An 18,860-nucleotide genomic window follows, 5' to 3' on the forward strand; every position below is an offset into this window, starting at 1 on the left:
CTTAAAATTAAATAGTAACACATCTTTCAATACTATGTTGTCTTGCTGCACATACAAATATGAAGTGTATATGTTTAAATGACGTAGCAAAAACAAAAATTTGATCAAGCACTTTCTACTAATGATGAAATAGGTTTCTTTAATTAGAGATGGGAGGGAGATGGATATGACATGCAACAAAGGGTCCCGGGCAGGAATCCAACCGGGTACGCTGGCAGCTCAATGGCATGCGCCTCAACCACGAGGCCACTGGGACGCCCCTTGAATTTTGTTAATGTAATCATTCAATAGGCCCACTGTGAGCACCGCAAATGAAATTCCATTTACCTCAATTGTATTGGGGTGGAGTCAGAAATCTGTAATATTTTTATAGGCAAATAAAAGCTATAAAACTATGTGCATGATGATATATCATATTTCGGGGAACTGAGAGAATATAATATATATTTTATGTGTGAACTGATCCTTTAATATGCATTTTATGATGTTTGTTCCCATTAAATTCTAGTAGAGGTATGTCCTGTTTATATAGAGCTTATAGCCTTATAGCTCTTCTTATGAAGGGACCCGCTCCCTCCCCATTTTGCTCCCACTCACCCCTCACCCTTACCACTAACCCACCATTACTGAGAGAGAGAGAGAGAGAGAGAGAGAGAGAGAGAGAGAGAGAGAGAGAGAGAGAGAAGGGGAGAGAGAGAGAGTCTGACTCCCACCGTTCATATCGAGGAGCTTTGAGAGAGAAGCAGAAGAGAAAGAGGTTGACACAGCGAAGAGACTCTGCAACTTGTTCGCATGTAACCGGCAGCGGAGCAAGAAAAAAAAAGAAAAAGGAAGAAATTACGCGGACTTACAAATGCCATTAATCCCGTGACCGATGACCGGAATGGAAATACATGAGCCGGCAGCGAGAAGTACTTTGATCCGGGTGGTCGTGTGAGCGCCACAGGCTAAAAGAAGAAACTCATGGTAGGTTTTATTCCACTCAGTATTATTTTTCCACGCCGTTTAGCCTCGTGCGCTTCGCTTTCTGTCCGCTCTTTTGTCGTCTGTGTGTCGCTGAAGTTCATGCCCTCGGTTTTCGGACTGTGTCTGAGGCGAGCGGCTGCAGAAATGGAAAAGTTTCTTTGGGGGGGTTGATTTGACTGTGTGCGCCCTGTATAAAACCGGAGACATCGCCAATATAACGGGCTCCTTTCAGCGGAGAGGCGCCCGGATAATGAATGGGTCGCTATGTATTCTAATCTAACTCCAGAGTTGACTCGGTTTTCTTCGGTTTTAAGAGGCAGAGAGAGCCGCTGCTTGTGGAGTTGGCAGCGTGTCGTGGAAGAATATCGGGGAGGTTATGATCAATCATTAGCTACGATCGGAAAAATCCAATCACGTCGCCATCAGTTCTACAGGGGGTTCCTTTTATTCTCAACCACCCAGAATCAGACGCTCTCTTACATTTTTCTTTGTGATTTCGTGGAGAATATTTGGCTGTCATTCATCAGATGCGTCGTTACGCTCTTCACCCGTGAGAGCCAAAACAAAAGGATTTCCAGCTGACCAATGAGAGCAGGGGAAGCCTCCGGAGGGACTGAGTGGTCCTCTCTTCTCTTTGTCCTGTACCTGAGACACCCGATAGACCCGATAGACCCGATAGACCACAGGGAAACATGGGACTAACCGGGAACCCTGGCCGGATGGATCATGCGTAATGGAGATGTCTGAAAATCAGTTTTAGCTGAAAATCTGTCTGGTTGCACGCACACACAGACAGACAGACCTTGTAGTTCCTACTCAGATCATTAGGTGTTATGATGACTCGCGTGTTCAGAATCTGAGGAGCCATCAAAGTATCTGTTAATTAAGCTTCCAGCAGATTTAGCTGACTCCTAAACAGCCGACAGATCAGGACGTTCTCCTTTCTTAACCGCGTTTACATGCATCTCAAGACATAACTACAGTAGCCTGTTGCAATATGGATTAATATGAGGGCTGATAAGTTTTGGTTAATGATTAAGACATGCCCTTCAGGGTGCATCACATCACTTTAACCTCCTCCCTCTTCCCCTCATTACTTTCAAGTTGAATAAGTTAATGTGCAGAGTAACACAAGGGTTTTTAATTACTGTACTTGAGCTTTCAATTAAGCACATGGTAGCTGCTTGCCAGCACATCAGCCATAAGAGTTTCAAACTAAATCGGAGAGAAAGCAGGCGAGTGGCATGAAAATGCGTAAGTGTTGTCAAGAGCACTGGTGCTGGAGCAGTTTAATCGATTAGTCAGAAGAGAGAAAATTAATCAAAGATTAAAATCTCTGTAATTTATAAAGCAAAAATATTGCCCAATATTCTCCGGTTCCAGCTTCTCTGAAAGGAGGATTTTTGCTGCTTTCATCTGATTTGTGTCGATGTAAACAGGATATTTGGGGTTTTGGAGCGTTAGCTAGCCAAAACATGCAATCTGAAGAGGCTGTGGGAACTGGGGCATCGTTAACTGTTTTTTTTTTTTTTTTTTTATATTGTATTGACTAAACTAATAATCACTGCATCCAAAAACAATTCAAATAATAATCAATTGCAGACCACTTCAAAGAACATATTTCATAATACTGCATGTGTGATGTAGAGTTTTCCTCTGTGTGTGTGTGTGTGTGTGTGTGTGTGTGTGTGTGTGTGTGTGTGTGTGTGTGTGTGTGTGTGTGTGTGTGTGTGTGTGTGTGTGTGTGTCAGGAGTGTGCAGCAGTGAGCTTGCAAGTTGACACAGAGTCTGTGTGGGAAGCGGAGACGTAGGTGTAGTACATGTGGTGGAGATTCTCTTTCTCGCTGCACCATATTATTATACAGTGAGTGCGATGGATGATTAGAATGATTTAAATGCCACGACAGGGTGTAGCGCGTGGCCTCCAGCAGGTACTCTGTTTTTCTGGAGCTCATTTCATCTCTCCCATCGCAGATTTCCATGGAGTGACTCAAGCACTTTGATGAATTACTCTGTCCAGGATAAGTTGGGCTATAATATTTCTGGCTGATCACTGTTGATTTAGATGAAGCGTTAACTTGGCTCTTTGTACTGGGTTGATGAAGTATTCATTTAAAAGAACTTAAAGTAAATAAACAATGAATCACACTGCCACATGTTGTCTCATCTGCATGTGAAGCAGGGCTTTGTGCACAGACACAGAACTGTGATTGAGCAATATTTATGGCATAACTTATCAATTATGAAAAAGCAAGATGTTACGGTATTTCAACCAGACTTTGATTACATGTAAATGTGATCACAGCAGGAAGAGGTGCTTTTGGGAAGAATTTTCACTGGTTTTCATTAGAGATTCCAGTGATAATACTTCTTTCAGTAATAGACCAGCTGTAGACTCTTAATTATTGCAATACAGACAAAGAGGGAATGCCTTTGTTGTTAAAATCTTTGTTGGAGATTGCTCAAGAGAAAGGAGTCCAATTGAAATGGCAGGAGGAATCTGAGGGAACTCAATTTAAATGGCCTTTTTAAGGCCACTTCATCATGAAAACTGGGGAGAATTTGGCAGCAAACACACAAAGGACTGTTACCCTTTTCAGATTCATGGATTTAAGGTCATTAGACACTGACAGTGAGAAAACATATCCTCATGCTCGGAAGAATAGAACCACAGACTGGATTAGCATGAGTCAGAAGATGAAACAAGTGTTTCTTCAAAGCAGTTTTTTTTTTTAAATTAAAAAAAAACATTTGTTCCCATGTTGTTACAGGATTTTCTTTGTGTAACTTGCACAGCATTCACAGTGAATTGTGTGCAGCAGAGCAGCTTTTATTAGCCCAGACAATTGGGTCCAAATGAAGACTTTCATGTGAATTATTCTGCCATCATGCATATAGTGTCACACAGAGTTAACACAGTGGTGCTCTTGTTTATTCACGCAGGTTTAATTTTTAAAAGGGAGAATGCCATCGTTATTGCCATCCATAAATCTTAGGAAATGCGTATTTGGAAACAGATTCGTAGTTCGTCAAGGCTTTGGCAGTGTTATGAGTCATCAAAATTATCTGCAAAATCAGAGGCAATGATAATTGTGCTGCATGGCCTGACTTGCCGCCAACTTCCCTTTTTGCTCCACTTTGTCTTTTGTGAGAGCACATGCTTGTCTGGGACATTTTGCACCAGACGGGGCAACCAACTGTCCCAGAGCCCCAGTGTCTCATCAAAAACCTCTGACCAGCCCTTTAGATACCCTGTGTTCCTTCATTTTCCCAGTGACTCACACATTCTGGCCCTGCTCTGATAACTCTGACACCCTCCCCCTCCCCTTCTTTGGGATACATCTCCGTTTTCAGCCTGAGAGCCTGAAGCAGGACTCTGTGTTTCTCAAATGAAGCATTTGACCTCTCTTTTAGGGGTCTTTTATTTCAGTCACTGCTGCAGGAAGCTTGGTGTCAAGTGTGCATCAGGGGCCGCTGCGTGCAGCTCAATAGGGCTCCTCTGGGGCATAGGGCACACAGACTGTCCACATGGACCCTCAACGATGGGTCAGAATTGGCCTTTCCTTATGTTTTTTTTCCTCTTACCCACATTTGGGTTTTCAAACATACATTCATAAATTGTACTTGATGCTCTTTAGTCATTCTGTAATGTAGCCTTGCTGTTGGTGTTTGGGGACGTTTTTAACACTGATCACACAGTCTCCATAGTCCTTCAGTACACTCAGAGGTTATTGGTTGGTGCTTAAATGATTTGTCAGATAATCAATAGACAATTGAATGACAACATTTTTGATAACCTATTAATATAACTCATTTATCAACCAAAAGTGCAGTACATTCATTGGTTCCAGCTTCTCTAGAGTGAGGATTTGTTGTTTATCTACTATAAATTTAATATTCTGGGGTTTCAGACAGTTGAAAAAGTCACCTTGGGCTGTAGGAAATTGTGAGGAACATTATTCATTATTCTTTAGAGACTAAACGATTAATAGAAAAAAAACAACTGACAGACTAATCCATAATGAAAATAATAGCTGTTTGCTGTCCTTATATTGGATGCTTAGTATTAATGGTTAACAAACTGCACGCTGCACATCCCAAAACTGTCATAGTGGATAATATGTACATCTACTTCATCAGTATGCAGATAGAGTTTTTGCATCAACATAAACAAACGGGCCGTCAGATGTTGTTTTGTTCAGTGTGTCTATTTAAAAGTTAAAGTGCTAGTCCATTCAGCAGCCTATCAAAACATGTCAGTTCTTAAAGATGCCATCTTTAGCTTCACGCCTGTCGCCAGTAACCCTTTGTTGCATAAATGTTTCATAGGCAGACTGCTGTTTTTATGAGCTTGCATCTAAGTGACAGCAGGCTCCAGTTTTAGACTGAATGATCTGTACTAGAGACAGTATCCGGCTGCTTTCCAGCTGCGCTCAAGTGCAGGCGTCGGACTTTGAAAATAATGGTGCATGCAGGATCCCAGTGATGGATGGATCCTCCAATGAAGTTATGTTATGTATTCCTGATGAGAGCAGTGGATCACCGGACAGGATTTATGTGGCTGTGGAGGAGCAACCACTCCAGAAGATGCTGTCTGTCTGAAGCAGCGGTCTGGGGCTGTTTGTCATTGTGACTGATGGTCTCCTGGTGATTAAGCTAACATGCTGACAGACATTAATCTGCTTTATCTCTTGAATGACTTGCATGGAGGTTTTTCCTCCAATGTTATTGGCTCTAGTAAACAAGGGGAAGCGTGGCGGCATCTTGCATGCATCATTCTTTTTCCAGTTGTGGTCAATCTGGTCACAGTCTGGAAGGTCTGAACTCTATAACCATCATTTTAACTGGTCCTACTGTCATATGAACAAATGGAAAATGCACCTTTTCATGCTGTGTATGAAGCAATAATGGCAACATATGATGTGAGAACACAACATGAAAACTGCTCACACACAAAAAAATGTTTTGAAAAAGTGTGTGACCTTTCACATATGCATGGTATGTTATTTACATATCTGTAGGCCACTTTTTGGTAATAATATGAGACACTGTGTGATGTGGACATCATACTGGGACTCTGAGGTGCTGAGTAAGAAGGTAAATCTGGCGTCCCAGAGTTGCTGTGTGCCGCTGCCAGGCTGGGGGTCATTGCTTGTATTAATGACGCATGGGAAACTAAACTGGCTTTTATTTCCCTCGCCATCTGTACCCAGTTGTGCTGTATAGATGGGGTTTGGCAAATGAGAACAGCCCCCTTTTGCAGCTAGTAGCTTGATTTATGGCACTGTGTGGTGTGGGGCTAATATTACTTATGCAGAGAAAATTGTGTGTTCACAATTATGCAAATATCCCTGTTTACTAAATACATCACTGGTTTTATCTCTTCATTGTAAGTATTTAAATGGTTGAAAAATAATGTAATTTACTTGGCACCATTGCCACAATCCACGTCAAAATTTGTACTCCTTCTCGGGAGTCACAGCTGACAAATTAACGTCCATAAGTTTCCTAAGAAACAGAAAAACAACGCTCCAGAATTTGCCTGAGAATCATCATGTTTTAAGTTTTCTTCAGTATCAGATTAATGCAGAGATAGCTGTTTGTACATCTATGGGTACTTTACAAACAGGGATGGCTAACAGCTAATTCAGCATATTTTTTAATGGCATACCACAAATACAGGCAAAAAAAGTTGTAGCCCACAGCTAATTAGTTATAGTTAGTTATACTTCCTGTTTACATATCCCAAAGCATTATGTGAATTGTAGTTTCAAAACATAGAGATTGATTATACTCCAATAATAATAATAATAATAATAATAATAATAATAATAGTGTGCAAAGTGTAGTTCGCATCAAGTCTCCTATCAAGAGTCAACGTTGGTTTCTTTCAACCATGATACTTCCCTAACCTTAACTAAGTAGTTTTAGTTGGTGGTAGGTCAGAAAATGCTGTAAATCAGGATAAGAAAGAAAGAAAAATAAGAGAAAAGGCAAATTAGCTTTTCATTATGCACCAGAGCTCTCCTGAACTAAGTTAGAATCAAAATAAATAATTGCAGCAAGGTTGTGCATTTAAATTTCTGAACTATGGATTATTTTCATACAGTGCTCACACTTTTTTTTGTAAGTTTTCATTAAACAGACATTTCCAGAGAGAGACAAAATTGAGAAAACAAATATTTATGATTCTGTTTTTACACACACGAGTTTTAAAATCTATATTTAGGCAGCCACTGGATCATGGATACTTTCATGTATTGCCATGGAATCCCTTAGGTTAGCAGAAAGACCTGATATTAGTGGTTTTGTGTGTGTGTGTGTGTGTGTGTGTGTGTGTGTGTGTGTGTGTGTGTGTGTGTGTGTGTGTGTGTGTGTGTGTGTGTGTGTGTGTAGACAGTATCTGTCTTCCAGATGTCACTCTAATGGGCTCAGCACAGACCTTCAGGGACCTCAACAATGTACAGCACCGGTGAGAGGTGTGTTCATTTTCCAATTACCTCTGGCGATTCCTTTTAAATGAGCAACTGTGAAACCTTTCAATACCACTGCCATTTCTCACTGCATTGTGGGCTTCCCCTCCCCCCCAGTTTCTGTTTACTGCATCTAGTCTAGTAATGTAATGTCTAGTAATGTAGCTGATTGTGTGGTTCATGTGGTGATTGTGAGTGCATGCAGCAGCAGCAGCAGCAGCCCTGGGGCTCATTTGAGCAAAGTAAGAGGCGACTCTGTAACTAGCTCAGACTGGTAAACAAAAAACCTAGCATGCACTTGCCACCTCGCTGCACGTCTGTTTGAGTTCAAAGTTCAACATCGAGTTCCGTTTACCAGACAGCCTCAAAATGTCCAGCAGAAGCGTCAGACGCACCTGCGGGGCTGTGCATTTTTCAGGCTTTTTGGCAGTGAAGAGGCACACTCTGACCCGGCCCAGGTCACAAGGAATTTGTACAAATGTTATTTTCATCGCTGCAGCTATCATTTTGTGGGATTATCCCTGCCAAGTTAATTTGGAGCTGGAGTTTCATATCTTTGCAGGCAGCCGCTGCCAGTGTGAACCTTTGGCGAACCACAGAAATTTTTTACACGTTGCAAGATGGATGTGCTGTTGTAGTTAGAACAGCGCTCCCCCTCCCTCCATTTATCAGGATGTGGCCAAGCAGGTAGAGCTGTGATTAAACTGCTCCCCCCCCCCATTTTTGCCACAATCTCCTTCCAGAGCATACTGCACAGAATAGATGCATTATTCTGATTTATGCTAAACCTCACTCTCAAATTACAGTGCAAGTGATCCTTGCCTGACCTGTGAGAGAGGTGGAACATATTGGCTACCCTTAAAAATTAGGATACCGTGCAGTTAATCCTCCTATTATAAGAGGACCTCTTTATGCTTGCCCTTAATTTGGAGAATTAACCTGCCTGCCTGTCTGTTAAGCCTTGAGAATTTGTCCAAGCCTTCATTATTGTGGAGTCACATGCATAATGTAGCAAGGAGAAGATAAAGCACAGCATTTTATAAGTTGAAAATCCACAGTCCAAGTTAATATTATGGATCCGCTGGGATACCCTCGAGTAGCCTCCCTAAAACTGTTTGCATCAGGCCCGCTCCCGAGCGGCAGAGCAGAAAGCCAGCCGACTCAGTAATAGCCTATGTTCTGTTAATTCACACGTTTTCTTGGCAGTCATAGGCTAACACTCAATCCGTGCATATATATCCCTATCTGGAAGGAGGCTCAGCACAGTTAGAGATGAAACTCTGACTGTTAACTAGGTGTGAAACACTACAGCACAGGATTACTATATGTCTCCTGGAGAACCTCAAAAAAGCAGGGAATTAAAGATGGAACAAGAAGCTGCTTGGAAAACATCACATCACCTATGGTGTTTCTCCTCATCATCGCACATAGTTACAGATGGAAAGCCATAGTCTTTAATAACTTGGCTGACTGCTGACTGTTCACTGAGTGGAGATGTTGCCTTGCTGGGCATCAACCGCATTCAAGTTGCATCTGCAGCGAGAAACTGAATTTCACCGATTGCGCAGAGTTTCTCCTGGAGTCCGCACAACTGCAGGATCTGACAAAGATGGTGGTGAGTTTATAAGGAGATACTCAAGTTTTCTTCCAGCTTTAGTCAATCAGACTCATCAGACTGATTAGTTAAGAAGTTCACTGGATGGAAGTTGAGAAAAAGGAACGGTTCGAATGGAAAGAAAGTTTCTCTCAAGCCTCATTTGATTTAACAAATGAGCTCCTCTTATGTTCCTTACTTGGCCGTCCAGTCCTCAGCGATTTCAACTCACATATGAGGCCAGGGTACAAACATCATCATCATTATAATCATCATCTTCTGTCTGTTGGGCAACTGCTGGAGGTTTTAAAAAATGTGTCTACTGAGAACAATGAATTATAAGCAGCACAAAACATCCCAAGTGTCCCTGTCATTCTGTGGCAATAAATGAAAGACTAGAAACACCTCTACACATTACAAATTCATCACACAGCCATTGTGTTAACCTAAAGAATTATGTGTAGTAGTGACATGTAATTTGGGAATTTTATATAATGACACCGTTGACTGCTTGCAAGCTGTTAAGTGTTTGCTAATTAGGCTTAAGTGGGACATACTTAAAACAATTAAGTTCTGATTTAATTGAACTCTCCAAGCTGGAGCCACTGTAAAATAAGTCACCACTGAAAATAATGTCAGCGCCGTCAGGTGAAAACCTCCCATCTCTACTTTTAATGACTTTCACTTGATTCCTCTATCAATCAACTCCATCAATCTATTTCTCATTCCTCTATGTGTTGCGAGACCTTCAGAAAATCAATTAGAAGACCTCATAAACTGCATGGTCTTTAAGCCAGGGGCAGCTTTTGAAGTCATTTCTTACTGTGTTAAACAGTGATTCCTAACCACTTATTCTGCATGACCATGTGACTACTAGGCCATTAACTAAGAGTTTTTCCTCAATAATCTCCTAATTACTGCTTATTGATAGTAAATAGGTTGTTATACATAAATTATGATCTTAACCTCAATATAACCCTTAATAAACCTCACACCCAGAATATGGCATCAATAAGTGCTTTATAACATCTAATATAGAGTCATATGCTACTAATATGCATGCTACTGAGCAACTAGTTAATGGTGAATATGTGTACCTTAATGCAAAACACGAAAAGTATTAGAATAAAAAAAATCTGAGAGAGAGAACAATCATTCTTTGGAGAACCTGGATACAACCAGCGACGGCAGATCACAAGCAGACGCAGTCGGTCTGTCCCAGGATCAGTCGTACATGCTTGTAGCATGTTTTGGTCCACTCAAACTTTTCTGCGCACTGTTAAGGGCTTCTGATGGGGGCACGCATCCTGAGCACTCAGATCTCTGTTTTGAATTTCTCGATTGTATTTGCGCTCACGATAGTCCCATTGAGTGTTTACCAAAATACATACTGTATTTCTAAACTGCACAGATGTGCCATAAAGGCACATTTTAGTAGCGGTTTACCAAAGTTAAGTGCAGTGTGATTCCAGAGCACAGAAGTGTTTACAGATGTGTCCCGAAGGAGATCAAGGGTGTCAATGGGCAATAACATGTGGATGGAAACATACCCTACAACAGTAATATTGGTTTAAATGTAAATATAGGCTTGGAAGTCTTAACCACAACATTTTTTCTTCTTTAAATACAAGTGTTACGGTTTCTCCCTAAATGTTCTGAGAGCCGGTTTTAATCGGAGCCATTTATGCTGCATTGTGGGCTCAGAGGCATTCTACTGGAAACCGTAAACATTCCCATTGGATTAATTACCAACTGCTTTTCCCCAGGTCTGTCTGCTTCTTGTGAAAAAGGGAGATTAACAGTAGATTGAACTTTGGTCCACATGTAGAGAGCCTGCCTGTCAGCTCTCATAAAGTGAGCAAGGAGGTGAGCAGGAGCAGGCGTTGGTAGAGTGTTGAACAAATGGAAAGGTGGTCGTCGGAAAGAGGAGGTCAGATGAAAAGGCCAAATTCTAGCATCTGCAGTTGTTCGCTGTTGTCTCCAGTATGGTTGTTTCTCTCTTATTCATTTCTTTATTTTCTATCTGTTAAAAAGGCATTAATGTAATCCCAAGATTGACACTTTCAGTTTTTAGTTGGACTGTTGGTGGGAAGCCTCGCTGTTTATCCACCTTACAGTTCTGATGCTGAGTTGCTAATGGTGGTAAATGTTATAGGCTGGAGTTGCCACCCACATTATTTGCGATTTAAAAACATGAGAGATGGACCTTAAGGGGATGAGAAACCAATTGGCACATATTTCACAAATCCCAAAAACATCTAGTCCTCCTACACAGCTCTGAGGGTCCATGAATCGAAGTGATATTTCACGACATCTCCTTCGTATTGCTTTTTTCCCCTCAGCTTAAGTTTTCCCTGTCAGTCAGAAGGCTTTAACTCCATCTCTCCTATGTCTTTCATTTCAACCTACATCTCAAAAACTGTCTGCAAGACAGATTAATATTTCACAAACAAAGAATATGATCAGCGTCAAGAGACAAAAACATCTGACCACCGACAGACAGCGAGACAAAAGATTAAACGGAAACACTGAATTTAAGTGACTGGATGATCACTGTTAGAAAGATCTTATATAAAAACCTCCAACAGTAGCAGGGAAAAATACACACAAGGATGTCTCCAGAATTACTTGAATTCATCGGGGTATAAATTTTCTAAAGTTAGATAATAAGTTACAGACACATCACATGTAAGTTCATCCTGATAAATTATTCATCGGAAGCTGCTGTGCGAACACAGCACTGTTTTGCATATGCCCCTCAAACTTGAAGCTCCTTTTCATTCACACAAGACATCCTTGATTGTTTATTGTGTTAAAGATGCAGCTCTTCAAATGAAATTACCATCATTTATTCATCATTTGATGTGAAGTAGGCTCCCATCCCAGATAAGACACACGACCTTTCACCTTTCCTCTTATCTCTGAATTATCATTTAATTCCCAATTTAGCCTCATTGTATGCGTTTCTGTGCAGAGACCAGAGCACCCCATGTTAGTCACAACATTTTCCATTAACTCAATCAATCATTTAAATGGCAGCCATTGTTTTTCTGCCCTTTTTTAATTACGCCATCATAAGCACTTATCCACCTCAGAAGCAGCTCTGGCTGTGGGAGGCTGCCAGTGAAATTAAAATAATGAATAAAAGATAAGACAGAAGAAAGTGCTGAACTGGGACTCTGCATGAGATCCCAGCTGAGCAGCAGTTATGAATCCAGGGCAGAGGCCACGTTTCTCACCACCCTCCGCAGCAGTGAAAGTGTCCAAAAGCTGTGTTGATAATTTGACCCGTCGGCTCTTTGGTGGGGTCACGGTCAGGTCCTCTGGTCTCCTGGGGGGCCTGCTGCCTGACTTCCTGGAGATTAGATTCTGATCTTTGGTCAACAGTGTGTGTGATCTGGGGGAATGTGACGGATGACTTCTCCCTGGGGTAATATGACGAATGAATCCACTCTGAGCCACAGTTAATACTGATCTTCTCTTTCTTGCTTGTGTTATATGGTTGTGATTTACTTGATTAGATTGGGCTGCGACCCCTGGGGGCATATTTCAAAGGTCATAGGGCTCCTGGTCACTCCATCATCAGCGGGCTTTCTGGTATACAGTCAAGATGCAGGCCAATTCAGTCATATTTCCAGATGTTTTTCTTGTACTCCCAAGCTATTGTAAGGATTAATTTCATGCATCAGTGGCTTGCTTTGGTTCTCGCTTCATTTGCTCCCACAAATTATGCTTTTACCAATTGATTTCATTTATTTAAATAGATACACCATAGTTAAGGGTCATCATTTTCATTTTCATCATGTATTTATAATGAAATGGGATAAAAAGAAAATCAACAATACAAAAATTTGAGTTAAAATCGGGTTTTCAAATTAACATACCAAAGGTGAACCTTTTTCTGTGAGTCCTGAGGGACACAATCAGCTGTTCATTTGCGATTTTTTCATTTTTCTCTTTACATTCTATCACTTGAAGCATTTTTTGAGCTGTTGTTGTCACAAGAAGGACCTCTTTCACTGTATGCTAGGGGCTGGTCCATAGGGTCCTACAACAACATCACAATATTTCAGGGTATTTCTACAACAATGACATTGTTTTTAATATGACAAAATATGAAGTACATCTTGTCAAAGAGTTGGCAGTGCTCGGCAGAGCTCGTAGCTTGTCTGTTCAGTATACAACTCACAAAAGCTGATGAGCTCTGATCGCATTTTTCCTTCCCCTCATACTCATCTTGGGTGCTTCTGCATGAGGTGGTGAACAAAGTTTGTTGCATTGCCCCTTTTGTTGTTATAGTCTTCTTGCACTTTTACGTATAACGGTGGAGGAATCTGCCATTTCACACTGGATTAAGATTGCCTTCACAAAAAACTATGCATTCATGTAATCCATCTTTATTACTTTCATGAATGAATCATTTTTGGAAGGGAGTAAAGAGAACAAGAAGGAGCTACAGCTACAAGTTACTTTGTTCTGTGGGAAACTAGTTGCAACATGTGCAGTATGAAGTCAGACTGCTGTTGCAATCCTTTTTGACTGACTTCTTAACTACAACAATGTGAGTTTGTTTGGTTTCACTGTAAACAGATACCCAAGCTGCTCTTCTGTTGAATTTCTGACAAAGTAGCTGATCAATGAGTGTTTGCTGTGCCAGGACTGAAATCATAAGGATTACAATTTTATCAGTTGAAAAAATCTGCTCTGAAAAATAAAAATAATAAAAATATAGTAATGTGTAAATATGACACCTATCCAGCTTTATGGAGAGAGCTCACATCCCTTTAAGATCGCTCTGACAAATTAAAATAGCCTTGATGCTGGAGGAGACAGTGTCAGTGTCATCAGCAGCCATTTATCACCATCTCTCTTCAACCAATCACAAGGTGACACTCATGGCTGTACCACCCTTGCTGTGGCCTCATGCTGAACTTTAATTATTGTGAGTGGCCTGGTGGAAAAACATTTTTCTCCAGCTGACACAGCACTGACACATCCTTTGTTCTTCCTTCTGACTGGCTCCGTCATGCTCTTGCCCAACAGTATTTCCTGTGTTTTTGGTGGACTTCAACCAAAATCCACTTCCCGTTTCATGGAAACGTCGAGAGGTCAGAGTAGCGAGGATGAGCAGATGGTTTTTCAGTAGAGAACATAGATTAAATGCATGTTTACAGCCCTTCAGCTGGTATCAGCTTTTACTCTCAGCTCATCAGCTGTTTGTGTAGAAAAAGCACTGCCTGAGTCTGCAGGCAGTACAGACATTCTGCTTCCAGTCTGAAGTCATTAGCTGTTTACTCTATTCTTCAGTTTTTTGTTTATTTGCTTTGGAGGATCTGTAAGTAAAAGGGGAAATGGCTTGATAATGCTTTGTAGACAGGCTTGTTCCTGAATGACAAACTGTGTCTTCTGCACGACAGTGGATGGTTGAAATCAGTCTGTGAGAGTAGGTCGAGAGTACTCCTGGGTAGCTGCACACAAGGACTCTGTAGACAGAATGTGCCGTTCTATTCTCAAGGTCTCCCAAGTGTCTTCATTGCAGGGTTTTCAGTCCACTCCTTCATTTTTGTGCTCATATTTTGCATTTTCTCCACACCTTGGATGTTGGAAAAAGTACACAGCTTGCTTACTTTGTCTTTTTCCTCTGGCTCTGTGGTTGTGAAGGCCGGCTAGCAGCAGATTATTGTTTATGCTGTGCACATTCCACTTGTGGTAATCTGTTTTTTTAAAATCTACTGTCACAGATAACACTGAGTCTATAGGAAAATTCCATGTTTGTGTCTGCACAGGGAGGGAGCAACACTGCAGTCAGTGTGTGTGTATTATTTTACACACCTGCACAATGAATCAGGGATAATCACTTGTTTACATTATGTTCTCTTGTTTGTCAGTCAGCATTACATAACCTTCTCTGCGCCTCATACTGTCTTCGGTGTTTGTGATGCATACTGTGCATCTAGAAGGATGTTCACTCGTTTTGTCCAATGGCATCTTGATTTCCTTTGTCTGTGATTTAACTGATTATTAACTGGATTTCTAGTGATTTACTTGTTTTTGAGGATTTAACCATCTTTCATTGACACTTAGTGGAATATGAATCGGGCTTGCTTGAGCTTATCCACTCATTTCCACTGCATCCTAGTCTCCAACACAACCTCTAATCTGCCTGTTGCTCCTGCAGATAAGTGAAGTTTAAGCTGTCATGCTATGTAAACAGCAATGAATAATAAAAGATACTCTCACATCTAAGTAGACCTCCCTTTTCAGACAAATATACTGGGGCAAGTTGCACTTTCAGAGTTTCCTACATGGTTTTTCAATGAGAAAACAAGCAGGAAACATTTGAGGTCCACTGTAAATGGCTTGTTGTTATGCCCAGTTGAAAAAAAGGTCTTTTAATCTTCCGTAGCAGTCGAAGATGAAGACAGCAGCACAGGTCTGTGGGGGTCTCTGAGGCTAAGATATTTTAACAATTATCTGCGATATGGAGCAGTGAGTTCTCTGTAGTCTGAGAGAGAGCTGGCGGTTTACTTTGAATCAAAACAAGAAGGGCATTTCAGGGGCCCATCAGCAGGCCATGCAATTAATTTCCACCATTTGAAATACCAGAGAGCTGAGGAAGTAGGACAGTGTGCTCTCCATTGCACAGACTGCTTCTCTAGCCAGGTATAATGATCGTTCGACACTGTGGTTTGAGGAATGAATGATTATAGGGCTGTGGGGTGTTTTTGTCATTCCTATTGTCTGAGAGCGTAGCACTATGGAATATGACCACAATTCAGGGACAATATAGGAAAAATAGAACAACGTTCCGACCCTGAAAGTAGAGTCTCATCTAGTACGTTTTGCTTCACTATTGTTGTAGTCACAGTCAGTGCCAAAGAAAGCAGATCTTCACATTCTCAGTGCGAGAAAAGCTGTAATATGACCAGTTTGAAATTTGACTATAGGAAAAGGCGTAATAGTGGTTAACAACAATCGATTTCGATTGGTGCTTTTATGAAGTACAACAAAAGATAATCTGCCCATCTACACCGTAGCTTTTCACACAAGTGATCATTCACACCGTATTGACGGCGATAAGCACAAAGAAAGGAATTGTTAAGCGAAGAAGAGAAGGTACACGAGAGAAAGCAATCAGCTGCCAGTGTTTGAGACTGGTTGGCTTTTCCAGAGCAGAGATGGACAGCTAGACGCGGAGTAGAGGACGGACTTTAAACAAATCTGCCTGATTGCCTGTTTCACTGATCTGTCCCTGAATGACAGGGTAGACGGCATGAAGAGGTCTCCCTCTGATGAGTTATTAAGGCCAAGGCAATTCCATTTGCACCACACAGGGAGGGAGCCATCAGCACAGTATGCAGACCATTACCACTGATGCCAGTGTCTTTGAAGTTAATTACAATCATTATGAATTTGAGTTATCTGTGTGGTTAATGGGTTTGATCTTTTCAGTCAGATGACACTTGGTGCTTTTTGACTTGCAGACTCCTGAAGTGACTGCATACTTTATAAAGGGGTTATAATTTGTAAATAATGTTATGAATGGCCAATAAATAATTTATTGAGGCTTTATAGATCAGTAACTAGTCAGTAATAAGAATACTCATTATTCAACAGGTTAGCTAGTTTGAAGTATCATTGTAAGCATTGTATGTATGTAAGTCATTGTAAGTCAGTAGGGCCAGTATTAGCCAATGTAACATCTTAACGGCCAAATGGTGGCCACCAGAGTGAGTTTTCCTTGGTAAATGTCCAAAAAGCATTAAACAATTTATTACCATCAATAATAATCTAGTTACAGTATTAGGAACAGGTGCTCATTTCTGTTACAGGCAGCGGTCAGAGGCACTAAATCATGTGGGGAATGCTGACATAAATGTGGTAAACATCCATTTTCACTGTGGGGAAATGTTCAAATCCACTCATTTTACCATTATTTGAAGGTTTGTCATCTGAAAAGGTAGATGACGCAACCTTGTGTCCTCTTTGTCCACTGGCCTCTAGCCATATTGCTGTTCGAGTTAAGCTATTTCATCATGTTTGATAGACAGGAGCAACGTATTTGCTTTATGAATAGAGCAGATCTGTCAAGCTGCCAGTCGCCTACTGCTACAGTTAGTTGACTGATTGATTTAGATGCAAGTTCCCTTGAGAGTGACATTTTCTTGTCAATGACACAGTCCCCTTTTCCTCTTTCTTTCTCTTCATCTCTACTCCTTTTTTTTTTTCCTTTCTTTCTCTCTCTCTCTCATCTTTAACCTTCATGCCCTCTTCTTACTCCCCCTTAATTTAAATAACCTTGAGAACAAGCACCCCACTGACTTCAGCCTTGATGAAGGACTCAGACGGTCAATAAGCCCAAATGGCATGACGACTACAGATGAGCACATGTGCTCATCAATAGCAAACAGTGGGCTTGTTATACAAGTACAATGCTGAAAATGCCATCCTACTTTTAGTGCTTTGATTACAGAGTGTAGCATCCTTCTCTGTGATGGAAGGAACATCTGACCTGCAGTAATTACATTTCTGTTAAAAGCAAACCTCTTAGTCTTTCTGAAGCTTCCATCATTTTAGAAAATTTGAGAATTGTTAAATTGGGACCCCTCACCATTACAGGCTATTTAAATAAAAAGAAGTACACCAACACTTACAGTACTTGTTCTGGTGAACTCTTATGCAAGACAAGCACTGATACACCATCTGTGATGTGTGGGCAAACTTTAATTGAAGTAGCAAGTAGATATCCTAATTTAAAATCCATTGCTCTCACTTTTGGGGGGTGGGTGGGTAGGTTCAATTTCTGGCCAAAAGCGAAAACATATTAATATCTGACTGTGGATTTCCAGCCTCTCGAAGTGAATCCTTTATTCTTCAGCGCTTGCTTTTTCGCCGTCTGAAGTTGCAGTCAGAAAACTTCTTGAGGGTTGGAAATGGGTCTTTTCAGAGAGGGGCTCGTTATTTCTCCTCCTGTCTCCTGGTGAGGCTGTTGCAGTGGCACGATGCTGAGGGCCCAGCTGGGGGTAAATGACATAGCATGAGCAGGTAGGCAGGTGCTCTCCAGCCGTCCTCTTATCAGCTCTGCTGCAAGCTCCAGGAATACAGAAATTGTGCAAAGGGTGTGGGCGATGGGCGGTGGTGGTGGTGGGGGGCTGACAATATCAGGAGCTCTGAGGAGCGATGACTCACTTCCATAGCGGTGCACCTTATCTTATGATGTATGTGAGCAGGAGCAGGTCGTAGGTATAAACATACGTCAAACTCATGGCTGTATCCATGCAATTTCAAGTGTGAAGGTGTAAAACATTAGGCTTCAGCCATATTGCCGAACATCCCACTCATCCTGTGAAAAGAGTCCTAGACCCTCGGCTCTGTTGGCTTTTTGTCATTATGCTGCATTGTATTCACTGCCATCATGTTGGCTCAGTTCCAGACACAAAGAAAGCCTCAAGGATAAAACTAGACATTGCTGCTGCAGGAGCATTATCATTAAAGATCCCCAGTTCTTTCACCCTTTAGACATTGGCCCTCCTTTTATCTGTGGGCGACTGTTGATCCATGTGACTTCACAGTGAGGAATACCATTTTCTGATAATATAATCCCTTCTCCGGTCCGGGCTGGGTATCTCTTATATTCGTGTCTCTCCCCAGGAGAGTCTGACACGCAGCCTCATAGTTTCCAGGCTGAATGCATCCCTCGCCCTTATCGCTCCCTCCATATTGTGACTCTGATGCATAGGGAGGATGGGAGGATGGACTGTGAGGGTGTTGCTCTGCTCTCTGATTAAAACAGGAAGTGAAAGAGGAAGTCAGTGAAATTAGTTTAA

The 18,860-nt window shown here is 41.4% G+C and overlaps 1 protein-coding gene across 1 annotated transcript in view; it reads left to right on the forward strand.

Moving 5' to 3' along the window:
- The first annotated feature begins 666 nt into the window (after window positions 1-666).
- Window positions 667-18,860, forward strand: part of LOC139349577 (carbohydrate sulfotransferase 15-like) — a 34,504-nt gene continuing 16,310 nt past the window's right edge. The window contains exon 1 of the mRNA XM_070990499.1: window positions 667-966. The gene's annotated coding sequence lies outside the window, so the exon portion shown is untranslated. The remainder of the gene's footprint in view (window positions 967-18,860) is intronic.

This window comes from Chaetodon trifascialis, chromosome 21 (genome assembly GCF_039877785.1).
Source record: "Chaetodon trifascialis isolate fChaTrf1 chromosome 21, fChaTrf1.hap1, whole genome shotgun sequence".
In the NCBI taxonomy this organism is placed as follows: Eukaryota; Metazoa; Chordata; class Actinopteri; order Chaetodontiformes; family Chaetodontidae; genus Chaetodon; species Chaetodon trifascialis.